We start from the raw sequence: 18,044 nt of genomic DNA, 5'->3' as shown, positions 1-18,044 counted from the left end.
TTTAACTTTTTTTAAATGTTGAATTTTGAGAGTCCTTTATATATTTTAGATATTAGTCCTTTTACAATTATGCGATTTTCAAATATTTTCTCTGAGTACATAACTTATGTTTCATCTCCTTAACAGGATCTTTCACAAAGGAAAAGTTTTTAATTTTGATGAGGTCCAGCTTGCCAGTTTTTACTTTTAGGGATCATGCTTTTGGTGTCAAGTCTAAGAAACCTTTTCCAAGTACTACATCCTAGTACTATTTCCTGTGTTTTTTCTAGACTTTTATAGTTTTACATTTTAAATTTAGCTTCACGATTAAGTTTACATATACAGTTAGTGTTTATATAATAGTCTACGGCCATGCCAGCTTGAGCATGCCCAGTCATGGCTGATCTTGGAAGCTAAGCAGGGTCGGGCCTGGTTAGTGCTTGGATGGGAGACCACCTAGGAAGGTCAGGTGCTGTAGGCATTTAAAAAAAATGTTTGTATAAGATAGAAGATTAGATTGAACCCTCACTCTAATTGTTGGATTGTTTCTGCTTTGTTTGTTGAAAGCCTCTATTGATTTACTTTTGCTCCTTGTAAAACACTAATTTCACATATTTGGGTGGCTCACTTTCTGGATCTCTCTTCTGTCCCGTGGTCTGCGTGTCTGTCCCTCTGTGAATACCGCTCTGTCTGGATTCTGCAGCTCTATAGAAAGACAACGTTCATAGAGTAATTCTTTCCACTGTTTTTCTCTCAAGATTGTTTCAGTTGTCCTTATCCCATCCCTTCCCATGTGAATTTATAGAAGAAACTTTTCTATATCCACAAAATCTTTGCTGAAATATTGATAGAAACTGCATTAAACTAGTAGATAGACCAGTTTGGGATGAATTGACATTTTTATTATGTTGAGTCTCCATAATGTAATATGCCTCTCTCTATTACGGTTGTCTTTGCTTTCTTAAACTGGCATGATTTAACTTTTAGGGACAGATCTTGAATACGTTCTCTTAAATGTATCCTTAAGTACATTTTTGGAGTAATTGTAAGTGGCATTGTATTTTTCATTTTATCTGCACATTTATCAGTAGTACATAGAAATGCAGTTGATTTTCTTGTGTTGACCTTGTGCCCCGCTGCCTTGCTAAGTGCACTTATTACTTCTAGGGGACTTTTGTAGACTTCTTAAGATTTCCTACATGGACATCCATGGCACCTCCAAGTAGAAACGGTTTTATTTTTTCCTTTCGAAGCGATGTGCCTTTTGTTTTTCTCATCTCATCACTCTGCCTATAACTTCCAGCCCTTAGTGCATCATAGCAGTGCGAACAGACATCTCCGCCTTGTGAGCAGTCTTAGGGAGAAAGCATTCGGTCATCGGCCATTCAGTAGATCGTTAGCTGTGTTTTACGGTGTTTTTATCATTTTATCATGAATGGGTGTAGAATTTTGTCAGATACTTTTCCCAACTTAATTTTTATATATGGTAATATAATTGTTCTTCGTCAACGTGTTGGTATGGTGAATTACACTGAGCCAGTTTCCTGGCGTCAGTTTTCTGATACTGAACCAGTTCCCGGGTATTGACATTTTAGCACTTCGTGTCATGCAGAGACCTTTCTTCCACGTAGGGGCCTGTAGCCTCCCACTTTTAAATATAACCATCTGAAGAATGTCCCCTGCATACATTTGGAATCCCATCGGATGGCGCTGTAATGTTCACATCAGCCACAGAGTTCGGTCACAGACGAGGCGACCTTCATTCTCCCGCATCGCGTCATTCTTTCCTTCCTGCCTTTCCTTACCTCCTGCTTTCTGTTTGGCAGGCTTCCTTTAGCCCCTCTTCAAGGGTAGGTCCGATGGCTCACAATTTCTCTGAATTCTCCTTCACTTGAGAATGTCTTTATTTCCCCTTCGTTTCTCTTTGCTACTGGCAGTTCTTTTTGTTAAGCTCTTGAAAATGGCGCCACGTCTGGTGCTCGTGGCCCTGGGTGAGGGGCGCACCGTCTTCAACCTCGCCGCTTCCCTGGAGGTGCGCGTTGCTGGCTCTGGCTGTTCATTACGTTACCTTCCTTGTCTTTAGTTTTCACAAGGCTGTGGTGGGGCTGCTTAGCCTGGGCTTCTGTGGATTACCCTCTGTGGTCTTGGCTCAGGTTCCTGAATCTGTGTGCAAGTTTATGTCGCTGCCAAATTTAGGAAGTTTAAGGCCATTGTTGTTCAAGTATTTCCTCAGCGATGTACTTTCTTCTCTCCTTCGAGAACTCCTATGCCAAAACGTTAGATCTTTTGTTATTGTCCCACGGATCTATTAGTAAAACAACCTAAAACTTAGAATTCAGTACTTGCTTAACTTTTTTTTTTTTTTTTTTTGGTCTTTAATGTAAAGGTGTATAATCAAAATACTGTGTTCAAAATTTATTTTAGTATAGATATTTAAGCTATTTAAAATTAGTCCAACTCTCAAGAAATTTTTTCCAGCTTTATTAACATATAAACGATGTGTAAATTTAAGGTGTGCAATGTGATGAATTGATAGATATATATATAGTTCAAAACGATTATTTTTCAGAAAATTTGAACGTTAAAAAATAGTGATAATGGTATGTAGACTAATATAATTATTTATCTGTGAGTCCATACTGATATAAGTGAGTGAATGAATGAATGAATGAATGAATGAGATTGAATTCTTTCCTACAATAGAATGTAAACTTATAAATGGACAGGTAACAGTAGAATTAGGAATCACTATTTGGCAAACGTCAGAGTAAAATGCATTTGGATAGAATCATCGATTGTCGCTAAAACTACTGAGTAAAAGTTTGATGAAGTAAAGCATTTTCCCCAAAAGATGCGTGTTAAATTCAAAGAGAAAATGTAATAGCTTTATAATGGGGAACGCTGGCAGGCACCACCTTGACCAGGTGAGCAAAGCTCAGGTCGTCATGTGTGGCACAGGCCTCCTGGTGCGACACTCTGAGGACACAGCGTCGCCACAGCCTTCCTGCCCAGGCACAGCCTGACTCTCGCGAGATGGAACGCTCAACGAGCCCAGCTCGTGGGAGACCACAAGTAAGAAAAGCCCGTGTTCAAGAATGTACATGTCGTGAGAGACGAGGAAGCCTGAGGAACCGTTCCAGCTTCAAGGAAATTAAAGCAGCGTGGCCATAAAATGCCGTGTGAGCTCGTGGCTGAGAGCGTGGGGAGAAAGATGTGTCTCTTATTATAAATGGCACGAGTGAGTCATTGAGACCTATGGAATTAAGATTTGATTTGGGTAATACCTGCGGGTTGGACACCAGTAATGACGCAGTGTTACTGTCCCGACTTTAATAATTTCCTCTGATTATTTGAGAAATAGCGGAATTTCTAAGAAATGTGCACTGGAAGGTTCAAGATTAATAGGGTGTCATGTCTTCAACTTAGTCTCAAACACTTCAGGAAAAATTGAAAATAAATATGGTAAAATACGGATATACTGATATTTGGGTGCCCTGAGTGAAAGGTATAGTGGGATTCTTTGCACTAAGTTGTAACTTTTCTGTAAGTAAGAAATTATTTCAAAATTAAAAGTTTTAAGATATTCTAAACCAAATATTCCAGCTACTTTATTCTCAAGCCATGTTATTATATTTTCCTATATGTAGAAAAAAGATCTTATCAAAATACCTTGTAGAGAATATATTTTCTTTTCGAAGATGCATTGGTCTATATTTTAGCCAGTGTTAAATATCAAATCTATGACTAGAACAATTTTAAATACAGAAGCAAGAAATAAAGGAAGAAAGAGAATGAGAGAGAGGGAATGAAGGATGGAGAAAATGAAAGAAGAGACATTATTGCCTAAATAGCCTTCTCTACAGGTAGAGGGGATTGAATGCTGGTGCGTACGTAGACACAGACATTGGCGTAGGTAAAGATATGGACACAGATGATACAGACATAGACGTAGACACGGATACAGATCATTACGGACACACAGACATAGACATAGAATCAGATGCAGATACAGGTATAGAATTAGGTACAGATACGGATGCAGCTATAGAAGCAGATGCCAGTGCGCGTAGAATTTATAGACATAGAATTGGCCGTAGACATCGCATAGGTGTATATCAGCGGGACGACTTCTCGCACTGCCAGCGCGTGTGGACGTGAGGAAGTGCTGAACGGAAGCATCCCGGCGTGGAGTCCTCCCTCCTCACGCCTACTCCCACCAGCCGCGGGCGCCGGCCTGAGGCTTCCCCTGAGCCCCAGCCGGATTTCAGCTTCGGGTCATCCATGGTCCGGGGAGGTATGTTTTATCTAGTCCTAAATTGTTTCACTTTTCCTGTGAGGTGACTCACCGAGCAGGACAATGTGGCGACATGTACTGTTCGAACCTCATTTTGCTCTTAGTTTCCCTGGCTTTTTGTGGAGTGTGAGAATCCCTACAGTTGAAAGCTTTTGTCAGTATTACCTGATATTCTTTCTTTTCCGGTAATCATAATTGTGGTGTTTAACCTGGTTTGATTCTTGTACTCCCTCCCGACCCACTACGAAACCAACGTGTGCCGCCGCTGAGCGCCGATGCCGGGTGAGGGCGGTCCTCGGCTCGCCTCACTGCAGCCTCCTGTCTCAGCGACGAGAAGTCAGCTCAGTTATTTTCTGGACAAAAACTTCCCTCCCTCCAGACACCACTTGTGCTTTGGAAAACTGCGTTCGCGTCGCCGTGCGCTGAGAGTCTGGGCACAGACGCGTAGCTGAGTGCTGGAGCATCTGCACTGGGTGGGCGGACGCGCCTTTTTTTTTTTTTTTTTTAGTGTTGTATCCTCTCTCAGGATTTTTATTTTCTGGAAATGTAATGCAGTAGCATAACACTTTTTTATAGCTGATACATAATGTATGATTGCCCATAATTCTGGAGTCCGTCTGGCAATGAACGCGTTGAAACACCATGGTGTAATGAATTGTTACAGTGACTCACGGCGACAGCCCCTCCCCATCTAAGTTCAAAGCATGAGAGCCGCTGGAATTTCCAGACCTTCTAAGTCCTGGCTTTACTATGTCCTTCACCTGCTGAAATCGGAGTAAACTAATGGGAAAGGCAGGAAATCCGCAATGCGTGGTCACCCGCCTGCACCCGGACCGCAGCCGTCCGGAGCCCTCCCAGGCCCTGCGCCCCTAACTCACTGGCTCACTTCTGGGGAATACAGGCCAGAAGAACAGCCAGCTCCTGTCCTTCGCAGGCCAGTGGCTGGACGTGGGCAGACGGGCATCGGGCCCTCTGGGGGCAGTGGGGGCCCGGGCTGGTGGGCGGGGCGGGGAGGGCCACCCGTCTGAGCCGCGCGACCCTCCCCGCTGGCCACTGAGTCAGGCCCCCACCATCAGCCCAAATGTCATGGAGGGGGGGGCTGGCCCCCTGTGCCGCGCAGCCCCAACTATGAAGCCCGCAGCCCCGTCACCCAGGGGACAGAGCCGGGCGTCACGGAGGCAGCCGGTCCTGGTGACCTCACGGCCGCCCTGCGTCTGGCTTTGCCAGGACCTTTTCTGTGCCTAGGTTTCATCAGCATCAGGTGTGACCCCTCTCCCGCCCACACCCTCCACCACCGCATCTCTCTGGGGCTAGGTCGCGGTGGCCGTAAGCCTCGCGCATCCAAGTGCCCCGTGTCACATGCTTCCTGCTTTTATTGGAAAACCTATCAAAGTCCTCGGGAAAACCCTGAAGGCCATCGGTCAGCACTGCAGGACGGCGGGGAGCGAAGGTTCTGATGGCCAGTGTCGGGGACAGGGCCAGACACGTGTGTTTCCTGGAGGCCACTCAGGCGTTTTGATGACACGGGGTCCAGGCCCTAGATCCAGCACGGCTGTGCTGACCTTGGGCGACTGTGCCCTTTTCTGGAACTCGGGTTCCACGGTGGAGACGAGAAGGACCCCAATCCAGTTTGTATCTGTTTGGACATGCGTGCGATCAGCGGTCAGAGCCCTCCTGCAACCGCGCTGTGATTCAGGCTCACGGCAAAGAAGCTTTTCCATTTTTATCCGCCAAACCTGACCTCCATCTTCGAGGCAACAGATTGCTATGAAATTTTTAATTAACTCTTCATCCTTACAAGAATTTGCTTTTAGAAAAATGTGTGGCTGACGGCACACTGGCGACGTTCTCATCAGGTTTTTAATCGAAGTGCAGCTTTCTCTCCCTGTCGTTTACTGAAGGAAATTGGAGCCGTTTCACTTTTTAACTATTGGGCTTGACGAGCACTGCTCAGCGCCTTTATTGTGCATCATATTTTAAAACATAAAAACGTATAAAAGCAGAATGAAACTGACAAAAATTAAAGTTTCCGGCGGCGCTCGCCTCGGTCTTTTTCCTCCCCGGGGGAGAACACAAGCCCGTGTATTGCAGCTGTGACAATATTTGTGTCATTTCATCAAGTCCTCCCATTATCACAGCTCAGCAGACTCAGCTGAATCGGAGACACATTTGTCGAGATCAGTTTTCTTCCCTTGCGCTCTTTCACACCGCGTATGGGTGGAGTGCCACAGCGCGGGCGCGAGGCGGTCACCTCTGCTCTTACGCGGACCCAGGTGCGACGCAGGCGGTTGCGGTGGGCGATCTCCACCCGCCTGAGCACAGAGTTTGGGAAGGTGTGAGACTCGCTCAGTTAGGGCCGTTTTACATGACAGTTCACTCGGGATTTTAAGCGTTATGCAGTTTTAAAATTAAAGATTATAAAGAACAGTATTTACATTTGTAAATGGTGGTATAGGTTGCCAAAAACTTTTGTCTATATCTCTAAATTTTAATTTTAAATTTATGACAAAGCCAGGCAGTGAGTGAGGTGGTTACAGCACTGACCACCGCGTGTGCTGTGGAGTTAATGGGGACCCGTGAAATACAGGTGTCGCTCAGATCGGCACCTGAGCTAAGTACCTGCTTGACCAGCCTCGAACCCGTGACAGAGTGGGCACTGCACGTCAGTGCGGGAAGTGTGGCCGTTTGAGCACCGACTGGCTTTCATTTGGGGAGAAAATAAAATCAAATGATCTGTGCCATAAAATCCATTGAAGCAAACCGCAGATGGAGTCAATGTTTAATAGGAGAATCAGGGAAAGATCGAGAGCAAAGTAGGTAGGAACGTCATGTTATCCTGGGCAGGGGCGCTGTCCCCGGGCCAGGCACACGCCCCAGGGGAAAGAGTGGGGAGTCCGATGGTGTGAAAGCTCGAGTGTCAGAAAAGGCGAGTCCCAGCTGGGGGACAGTCTGTGCCACACTGTGAAGGGGGGTGGGGGGTTCCGGCCAGCGCCCCGGGGCGGCCGAGACGGGAGCTGCAGTGCGGGCGCCTGACGCCGCCACCGTCTCGCGGCCCCCGACCCGGTTCCAGCGCCCAGGGGCGCCGGGCTGAGGGGCGTTTGTGAGGGGGCGTCTGAGGCGAGCTGCCGGGCGGTGCCGAAAGGGCCCTGGTCCCCCCGTGGTGAGGACGTGCACGTGACGACGGGGCCGGGCGGAGCGCGGGGACCGGGAGGGCGGCGCCGAGGGGGGGCGCGCGCAGGGGGACACAAGCGACACCAAGGGGTGCTGACAAGGGGGTGGCAGGACCGACGGAGACCGGGCGGCGTGCGCCCCCGGCGTGCACCCGCGGCGCCAGGGCAGGCTCCTCGGAGCCAGGCGTCCCCCCGAGTCCCGTCCCTGCGTGGTGGCCTCAAATCGCGTTATTTTACTTTTCCACTTCCGATCTGGAAATAGTTCCCAGGTTAGAAGCCGTTTGACTGACAGTCCGCTGGCGGTACTGAATGTCACGACGGATCGATAACTGCTACCGCTTTAATGGACGACCAGCTTTCATCGTCTTATGAGAGATAAAGTGGGTTTTGAAAATTTAACGAGCTACTCACCCTAATCGGTTATTCATCAGGACAGCGTAAAGTGGCCGACGCCTTCCGTGGGCGCCGTCCGCGCTCACACGTGCGCACCTGAGCGGCGGCCCGCCTTGCCGAGCGCGTCTCCCCGTCCGGGGCGTCTGCAGGCGGCAGTCAGAGGCGCGCGTCACGGGGGCACCGGGTTCGCGGGGCGCGGGGGGACCCACGTCTTCGTGGCTCTCCGTCGGTGGAGGAGACAGAGAAACTTGCATTCTGTGTTTAATTAGCCCAGAGAGACTAATTGCTTCGTCTTCAGAGGCGCCTTCCCCAGCGCCTGCCTCTCGCTGCCGGCCTTGAGGGAGGCTCCCGGAGCTTCTCCCACAGGTCCCCCCACGCGCGGGGCCTGCCCGGCAGCTTCCTCGGGCTGACGGCGCGGTTGCAGCGGGAGAGCTGGGGGACGGGAGTTTGCGGGGAGGGGGGGGGTGTCAGGCAGGGATAGCCGGGAGCAGCCAGGCGGCCTCGCAGGCCCTGCCCCGGGCTCCAGCACGGTCCCGGTGCCAGGCGCTGCCCGAGGTTGGGGCGCGGGTGGGCGGGGCCGCACGTCCTCTTTCAGGCCTGCTGCCGCCGCCTCGAGGTGTCCCCTAGAACACATCTGCGCCTCTCCCCGTGGTCCAGGCCGCTGTCCTGTGGCCCGGGCTCCAGCCGCGGCGGGTAGCTGGGCTGTCTTCCTCTGCCCGTGCTTCCTCAATGCTCTGGACAACGCATGGGGCTCAGGTGTCGTCTCTGCCTCTCACCGGCAGGTTAATCCACCTTGGGACCCACAGTTCTTTCATGGGAAAACAGGACAAATCTATTTCACGGGTGTCTTTCACGCAGCACACGCATCACATGCAGACGTGTGCATACGTGCAGATAAACGTGCAAGCATGCGCACATGTAATTAGCGAACGATTAGCTGTTACTTCTGTCTTTTTAGTAGATGGTGTTCAAAACTTTTCTGAACAGGAAATGTAAATATGAAGGAGTAAGAGAATGAGGAAAGAGACTACTAACAAGGTCATTGGAGGCTTTTTAAGTATTTCGATCTCTAACCCCTGAGCTTCTAGTGGTAAGAATTTTTTTTTTATTATTTAAGCTACTTAGAGTTGAATTTCTTTACGTAGAAAATTATTCTAATACACAATTCCCTTTACTAATATTATGCTTTTTACAGTGTGCCCAGCCCCCCCAGATAAAGCCCTGTTTGTAAGCCCTTATCATCCCTTGCTATAGAAGAAGATGAAATGTTTTTATTAGCTTCCACAAGACACAGCATCATGTTAACAGAAGGTAAATGGTCTTTTCACCTGGGAGAAGACTGATTTATCTTTCGACTCTGCACGCAATTCATCCTGCTGGCAAACTTCCTTGTGAGAGGAGAGGAGAATGGGACTTAATGTAGACGGAAGCCCTAGAAAAACGGTGCTTAGTGAGGGGGCGTCGCTCCGAGGGCAGCGGCGGGGAGTCTCCGGAACCCCAGAGTGGCAAAGACCTCGGGGGGCCGTGTGGCCGCCCGTGCCCGGCAGGGCAGAGGCCATTCGACCTGGGGAGCCGTTTCTGACGGCCGGTCAGCACCGGGAATTACGGAGCCTTGTGGGGTTTGCACAGCGAGCGAGCAGCGTGGTCGTGGGTTCGGGGTCAGGGGAGCTTCGTCCTCGCTCACCGGGCCCCTGGAAAGCCACGCGGGCGGCAGCGTCGGGAGGCCGCCGGGCGGCGGGGCGCGGCGGGGCGCGGCGGGGCCTCCGCGCGCCGGCTTCGCGCTCAGCGATGTGCGGGCTCCCGCCGCCTCCTCGCATCGCTGACGCTCCGTCTGCCGGTCGCAGAGCGCGCGGCGGGTTCCAGAAGGGGACAGCGACAGACGCCTGCGTGGCGCACGAGGCCGGCAGCGGGCTCCAGCACGTTCCGTTCCCGGGAGGCGGGACTCGCTGTTCGTGCCGGCGAATGTGCCGATGCCGCCGCGATTTACCGGACGAGACCGGCGTCGCCCGCCTCTGAGACGGAGCGCGACGTGCGTTTCGTTTTCTGCCGAGTTCCCTGGTGGACGTCGCGCCGTGCACGGTCCAGCGACCGCCCCGTGCGAATCTCAGGTGCGTGAAGCCGTCAGCGTTGAATGACTTTATGGCGCATGTTTACGCCGCCAGGGAGCACAGCATCTCAGTTAGGAGATCTGCGCGCAGCGGCGAGAGTGGACGGTTTATCTTTTGTTTCATTTTTTCAAGTTTCTAGTATTTATGTTAGAGGAAAATGACCCAAGCTAAAGGAACTTTAAAGGCATTTATGTGAAAGAAGGAGTGGCCCTCAATGATTAAAGTGCTTCTGAAATGTTTTAAAGTAGAAACCCTGGTTCTGTGAGCTTAGAAGATGGGGCAGTTGACATTCCTGTTAAGGGAACAGAATGTGCTGTATGTCCGCCACAGAAAGGACGTTATCCTCGGCGGGTCGTCGGTAGAACCTCAATGTCACTTTCCCTTCGTCCGGTGGTAGCTTCGGCTTAGGTGTGGACTGGACCGAAGGAAGGGGGTCGGTCCCTCCAGGTTGCAGGTCGGGCCCCAGTCACGTGACTCACTCTGGCTGAGAATTACAGGCTCCCGCCTGTGAAACTCAGTTTTCTCATTTCAGAGATGAAAGGGGGTGCCCAGGGCGACAATGGAATTAAGTGTGTTTCAGTTTCTACCGTTTTAGCCTGGGTGGATCAAATAAAGGCTTTCTGTGAAATTATCAGGAAGTTAGGGGCTGTAATTCCTACCTTTCCCTCTAAATAACAGTTTACTCACTGTGTCTCTTAAAACAATACCATGAAATGCACACAACATTTTAAAACAAATGATTATAGACAAGTCAATTATTCTAACAGTGATTATCTCTGAACTATGGAAATAGAAATGTCAGGAGGTAGAAAGGTAGGTTTTATTTTTTTGTAATGATTAAACTTTTATTACGAATATGATAATGAATCATAACTTTTAAGCATCTGGTTATAAATACCAAAACATGTCTAACCTACGCCTAATGTCATCCAGACCATATGGGAAAAGGCACTCCCAGAAAATATTGACAGTGATGTAATTTATTGCAACTTTTTCTAGAGAGGAAGTTTATAGTATACATCAAAAAGCTTTAAAATATGTATACTGTTTGAATAGTTCAACATGTAGAAATGTGTCCTAAAGGAATAGCTTATGTGTACTGGTAAAGTTCAGAAGTTTTCCCTTTGAAATCAGGAAGAAAATCATTGCCAATACAACTGCTTATTCTTGGCACCTTATTACATGTCCTGACAGTACAACAGGATATGAAACAGAAATGAGAAGTAGGTAGATTTGAAGGAAAGAAACAAAATCTTAGTTGATACAATTTCCCCTTAAAGTCCAAGAGAACCTACAGCTAAACTATTAGAAATAAAACAGATTTCAGCACTGTTGGTGGATTAATGAGATGTATATTTATATATTTTTTTAAAAAAGCAGAATTTCTATGTGTCAGCAATTTTTAGAAAACATTTAAGAATTCACCAGAACAAGCCACAAAAATTATGCATCAACATCTTCATTACAGCAATGTTTAGATTAAAAACATTCAAGAGAATCCTCAATATAAAACAATGAGAAAATGGCGAAACCAATAGTGATGCTCCCCTATAATGGGATGTCGCCCCTGCCAGGGACCCTGGAAGAAGCAGTCACCAGAAACCAGAGCTTCGTGGGGGTCTGATACAAGTGTGGGGGGAACCCTGAGGAATGAACGCGGGGCCTGGGCGGGAGGACGCAGTTTCAGGGTACGGGAGAAAAGAGCGTGTGGGAGCAGAGCAGCCCATCGGCGGGGATGGATGGGGCCAGTTCGCAGGCGACTTGTTACTTTCTGTATTTTCGGCTGTTCTATAATGAACGGACATCACGCTTCAAGTCAGAGCAAGAAGTGACCGTTTTTGTAAAATTACATCTTTAAATGAGCTTTTCCTTTTATTCCTTTCTAGATATTCTAGGACTCCAAAATGCTCCAAAGAAGTTGTGAGTTATTTAGCCTTTTAATATTTTCTCTAGGAAAAAAAAAAAATCTAAGAAATAACAGAAAGTGTAGTTACCCAACTGAGACGGTCCTGCTAAGATTGACATTGAAATCTTTGATTCTGTTATGAAAGAACAGTGACGTTTAGAAATAATTTCACATTTGTCCCAGTGCCATTTATTCCAAATCAGAGAGAGGAAGCGCCAGACAGCTGGACGCGGGCGGCACTGGACCCCGCCGGGCCGGCCTGGTGCCCCCGCCTCCCAGCGCGGGGGACGCCGCGCGCCGTCCTGGCCCAGCTTCTGGGCTCGGCTGCCGCGTCCAAGACACCAGCCTCGGCTCCTGGCGACGAATGTTCGCCTCGAAACGCCTTGAGACGTGCGGGCTGCGCGGCGGTCGGCGGCTGTGCCGCGGGGGAGGCGCGCGTGGGCGGCGCGGCCAGGGTGGCGAGGGCGCCGGCGAGGCCGGGCCGGGGGCGCCCGGGTCGGGGCACGTGGGCCTCCGGGCAGCTGTGCGGGAGGTGGCGAGCTGCCCGCCCCGCGGGGCCTGCGCCCCGGCGTGCGCATCGCCGGGCGTTTGTGGCCTGCGGTGTCTCCGGGGCCTCGGCAACCTCTGTGTTGCCGCACCGCGCAGCCCCAACACTGCGAGGCGCCGGCCCCCTGTCTGAGGACCGTCCATGAGGGGCGGGTCGGCGGGGTCCCCAGCTTACGTCTGCTGCTCGTCGTGTTTTTACCGCTCCTGCCGCCACAGACAGGGTTCCGCTCCCCGCTCCCGGATTCGCCGTGTGGCACATGTCATCATGTCTCTTCCTGTGGAGGAGTCTGTCGCAGACTTTGCCCTGGAGTCCGAACCACGCGGCTTCGAGATCCCGGCTGCCCAGCTGCCAGCCGGACCCCCAGGCCATGCCTGCCGCTGGCTCCCCTTGCGTCACCTTCTGCTGACAGGGACTCGGCACTCGGGCGACGCAGGCTCGGGGCACGGAAAGGGGGGGGCGTGGGACATCTGAGCTCAGGGGCTCTGTGGGGCCTCCGCGCGGAGGACGGTCAGTGCAGGGCCATCGATGGTGGGTGACGCGGGTCGTGCTGCTCTGCAGACAGGTCCCAGGGGGCCACTCTCGCCGCGGGTGAGGACCCCGTGCCTGTCCTTCTAGGCAGTCAAGGGCGGCCACAGGTTTCCCGTGAGTCCTGCACACACAGGCATATGTTGGGTGACCGGTCCTGACCCCCTGCACAGGGAATTCTAATAGCATGGTGACTTAAAACCAGCCCGACTCTGGTGTGTGGAGTGTCCTTGGGCTCCTTAGACCCGCGGGAGGTCGAGGCCTCGGTGGCGTGGCCAGAAGTGGTCCGATGCCAGCATCCTGCGTAGTTCCTCCCCCGGCTTCGCGGAGGCCTGAGGCCCAACGTTGCTTAGAAGTCCAGGGCGCAGGTGGCGACGCCGAGATCAGACGGCTGTGCTCGGATTCGCCACAAGAGGGCGACAAGGAACCGCGCTTGGCCGCACAGGCCAGGACAATGGCTGCCTTTCTCTCTTGCACAAAAAGAGTCTTTAAAGTGCGTCATGAGGTGGAGCATGGGGTGTTTTCTTTCTCCTTTACATTTGGGCGCCATGTGGCATCCTCGGAGCTGTATGCCCGGGCACCCCCAAAATGTCACGGGTTCATGCGTGCGTTACGAGCCCCTCGTCACGGTCACACTCCTAATCTGTGATGATAAACCTAATAGAAATTCAAGTGGAGAAATCTCTATTTTCGGTCCTCTCCCAGTCTTGTTTACGAAATGCAATTCTGAAGGGAGCGGAAGGGTTGGTCCTGTGCCTTCCGCTCTGACCCGTCAGGCTCCTACTGGGGATGCGTCCCAGGGACCTGGTCCCAACCCCCCTGGGCCGGAAGGAGGCGTGTGCACGGGATGAGCGGAGCTGGGGGCTTGGAGTCAGACACTCCCAGCACAGCAGGAATACCGGGATTTTGCATTAAAACGGGAGTGTCCGTTCTGCAAAGGGGCGGTCTCGGGCTTGACACCGAGTCTGCTCCACCTGCCTTTATGGCTTTCTCTTTCCCCTCTCCTTTCTCTTCTTCACAACCTAAAAATTCCCAAGGTTTTGATAGGCACATTTATTCCCTGGCATTTTCTGATTCCTCCTTGTTTGTGCACCTGTGTGAGTGTGTCCAAGTGTACACACGGTTGTGTTATGTGTGTGCATCTCTGTCAGCGTTGCTTTTGCAGCCCGCATGTGTGCCTTGTGTAAGTGTGTGTGCAGGTGTGCACAACTGGTATCTGGTAGGTTTCAACTTGTATTTGCGTGCGTGCGTCTGTGCACGTGATGGCAAGGACCTAGGCAAGCTGCCATTGGACCGCTGTCCACAGCCAGACACCTCCCCGTGAGCCAGGAGGGACAGCGTGCTGCTGGCCCTGCCCCGCATCTGAGCTCGGCCAGCAGGCGGAACCCCGGGGCCTGGGCTCCCCTCCCGTCCCCATCCCACGTCCTGTTCCCGTGATCTCTGAGGTCCCGGCGTCCCGCCGACCCTCCCCCCAGGGTCCATCCCTCCTGAGTGACATCGTTCTGGGTAAGCTCACAGGGGAGTCACCGGGGACCAGGACAAAGCGTGGATAGTCACTTGTCATTCCTTCAGTATTTCAGTCTCTGCTCTTGGGGCTGTGTGTGTCTTGGGAAAACAAAGGTGTAAACTGTCCTTTGAATTGATCTTTTCACTCATACGACCATTTCATTAATCTCAGCAGATTCTCTAAAAGAAGGATTTTCCACTAAACTTTCTGTAGTTCAGTGAATGCTTGCATCTAACATTCGCTCAGCAAAAATAACAGTGTCCTTTGCAAGTCCTTTTGCTCAGACTGAGTTAACATTTTTTTCCTGGTTGGGCTAGTTTTCCAAACTAGCTTTTGATAACTGGAGTATTTATTTACTCTAAATACTAGAGTATTTTAAAGAGAACACTGACTTTGTAGTCAGAGGCTTAAGTTCAAACGTGGGCCAAGCTCATACCGAGTTAAACTGGCCTTCACAATTTTCTCTTCACGACATCTTCTGAGCATCTACAAAATGTGGTCTATTTTGTATAATAAGGATCCAAATTCTATATTGTTTTGTGTTTTGTGCCTCCATTTTTTTTTTTTTTTTTACGGGAATATCTTTGGCTTCCTTTTTAAATGGATCCTGCACACCACTAAGTTATATGGGTTTGCCATAAACTCATAGCGATTCAAATTTTAGCGATTCAAATTTTATGAAAGAAACATTAAAACGGATAGTTTTCAGACAGATTATATTTGAAATATGTTAATGTGTTTGATTTTCTGCAGAAGCAGCAGAACACTTCAATTCCACATTATCCAAAATAGAAACTGTCTGCTTCAAAAGAACGCCGAGGCGACCGACTTGAAAAGCGTGCGGACTACATCGTGTTTCCAGCAGCGTCTTTGGATAAAGTTCAGTACTTATGGGCACCGTGAGAGACAGGGTTCGAGTGGGTGACGTAGTGCTTAACCACCAGAAGTTTCTAGACATGGACCCAGTTTTCAGATTATCACGACCATTCCCACGGAGCATGCGCGCAGGCCGCCTCGTCAGTCACGCCCATGGGGACAGGGCTGCCCCTTTGGGGGCGATGCTGGCAGGTTATGTACCTTCATCGATGGTATTACAGCCAGGAGTGGAGATGAGGATGGCGAGGCCAGGCCGTCAGCAGCGCAGCTCCGTCGTGGACCTGGCCGTCCCCCTGTCCCGCCCCAGTCCAGGATTCTCTGCGCGGGTCTCCCCCACTTTGAGTCGAGTCATCCTCCACCTCACTTTCTCCTCACCCCGCTCTGCGCCCTGCAGCTGAGCTGACAGTGTGACCGCTACGACCCGCAGGACCGAGGGACGCCTCCCAGGCCCGCTGCGGGTCCAGCCTCGGTTCTGGTCGGCCGACGGTCGACTGGTTCGCAGTGCTGAAGCTTAAAGCACGGCCAGTCCCCCCCCTGCCCTGTGCTGGCGGCAGCTGCAGCCCTCGGGTGACCCAGAAAACTGCAGGATCTGCGGTTCCTGGTTAATTATCCCGCCGTGCGACTCAGCTGCTTGGTGCGGCGCCCGGATGCAAAAATTAGGAGGAGTTTTTGATTCAAGGAGAAAGTCTCCACTCACTGCTCTGTCTCGGCCGCCTCCTCTGTGTCACTGTGTCATCTGCATCTCCACTCAGCAGGCGACCCGCAGGGGCACCGGCGGACTCTACGCGACGCCTCTTTCCGTCTGCCGTGGCTGCTCTGCTGCGGTCCTTGCGCAGCCCGGACGGGACTCTGACCGAGTGTCACGCTGCCTCCCGTTCCTCAAAAGCCACGCGACCTCCTACCTCAGATTCACGGTCCCGCCTCAGAAACGGAAAGGACCGCGGGGCTTTCCCTAGACGATGGGACAGGGCCTGGCCGGGCAGCGTCCCCGCCGCCGGAGGGTTCCGGATGGCGGCAGGCACGGTCAGTGACCCCACGCCCGGGCCCCCGGGCCGCGGCTCTCCTCCCCGTCCCAGCGGCCCCTCCGCCGAGCCGAGGCCCTGCCGTCTGTCGACACCGCGTCGCGTGAGGCCGGATGCCGTGACTGGCCCTGGGCAGCAGCGAGCACGTCGGGCGACGTCGCGTCTGAGAGGCGAGCTGAGGGGGCGCGTGGGGGCTTCCTCAAGCGCGGAGGGGCCCTGTTTGCCGCCACCGGCTTCTGGACCTAGCTGGCGTTTGGGGCCACAGCTGGACCTTTTGCCACTGGCTCCCCGCCCCCCGCCCCCCGCAGAGCTCAGGGCCCGAGCTCTGTCCTCCCGCCACCCCCACCGCCACCTGCAGGGCCCTGCTGCCCACTGCTCCCTCAGCTCCCCGGGAATTCCCCACCGCACCCCACTGACTCAGCCATTCATTCACGTTTTCAGGACAGAGTGATCGTCTACCAAGCTCTAGGCTGCGCCCCACTGAGGGGGCCCGCATTCTGTAACAAGCACGGCCTGTCCGAACCTGAACAGAGGACAGGGAGACTGTGGCGACCCCAAGACAGCCGGGCTTCAGCATCAACACCTGCCAATAAACTCGCGTCCCTGGGTCTCCAGAGGGGCCGGCCACGTGCCGAAGAGTCTCCAGTGCAGTTTCTGATGTCAGTGGATACTTGGCAAGGAACAACTTATTTTTCAGAAGGGAAAAAATCTATTCTACAATGCTGAAAAGGAATACTTTGACCTCACTCCCCCCTCCAAAAGAAAGAATCCCCATCAAGGGTACAATGCTTAAAAGAAAGTACTATTTCAAGACATAAATTAACTCAATGTAAGCTAGCAGTGCTCCTAGGAGGAAGTTTCTAGAGGACCTGCTTAAATGGGGGGCCAGTGATTGTTTTAATCAGTTCATCAGCTCTGAAAACGGTGCCGAGAAAGTAATCACTTCCGCTTTCTCAGCTGGTTCTGTGCGGCCCCATGGACTGGGTGGGTCCTGGGAAGGGTCACCCAGCTACTGCTACGTGATCATCAAGGCCGAGTGCCTTTCCAGTGAGTGAAATTGTCCTGCAAAATAATTCCGCTCCTTTCTGCCAGGCTCTGTGAATTCTTTGAAAAGTATTAGGAACCAAATCCTAATAAGCTGCTGGGAAGTCAGCGTCATTGCGCAGTGACGGTCACCAGTCCTTCCTGAGAAACACACATAAAACTCTCGTCTGAGCAAAACGAGGCAGATTAATGGTGCGTGAAACAGAGTCTGGGTGAGAAAACCAGGCCCTGGCTCTTGCATGGGAAACCCTCTTTAGATGCCTGTGATCGCAGGAAAAGTCTCCCCACGGCCTCGTGTTTCTCTTACAAAAGGAAAACCCGACATACTGGCAGGGAACCTCGGCGTGGGGAGGGCGGAGGAAACTCTGCTCCCAGGAAACAGAAGTTAAGCGTCATTTTGGGGAACTCAGTTGCACATGCGTATCTTATCTTCACCCCTGAAGGACGATTTTCTCACAAGGTTTTCAAAATAAATGGTTAGATTGAATGGACTTGAAAAATTAAGATGAATTTCAGCAAATCATTGTTTTAAGTAGAATGTTGGAAGTGGCTGACAGGCGCCCACTTTGGGGGCCAGCGGGTCACTGGTCTGGGCACTGGTTTGGGCGCGCGTCCTGGGTCTTGGGACTCACTCTAGCGCCCACAGCGCCCCCTCCGCACGTGAAGCTCCGGA

At 51.5% G+C, this 18,044-nt stretch overlaps 1 pseudogene; it reads left to right on the top strand.

Annotated features, from left to right (window-relative positions):
• Nucleotides 1-341: 341 nt before the first annotated feature.
• On the top strand, nucleotides 342-460 carry LOC118602056 (annotated as a pseudogene).
• Nucleotides 461-18,044: the final 17,584 nt, after the last annotated feature.

Source organism: Rousettus aegyptiacus, unplaced genomic scaffold (assembly GCF_014176215.1).
Source record: "Rousettus aegyptiacus isolate mRouAeg1 unplaced genomic scaffold, mRouAeg1.p scaffold_m13_p_4, whole genome shotgun sequence".
Lineage (NCBI taxonomy): Eukaryota > Metazoa > Chordata > Mammalia > Chiroptera > Pteropodidae > Rousettus > Rousettus aegyptiacus.
This window is presented reverse-complemented; position numbering and strand designations above follow the sequence as displayed.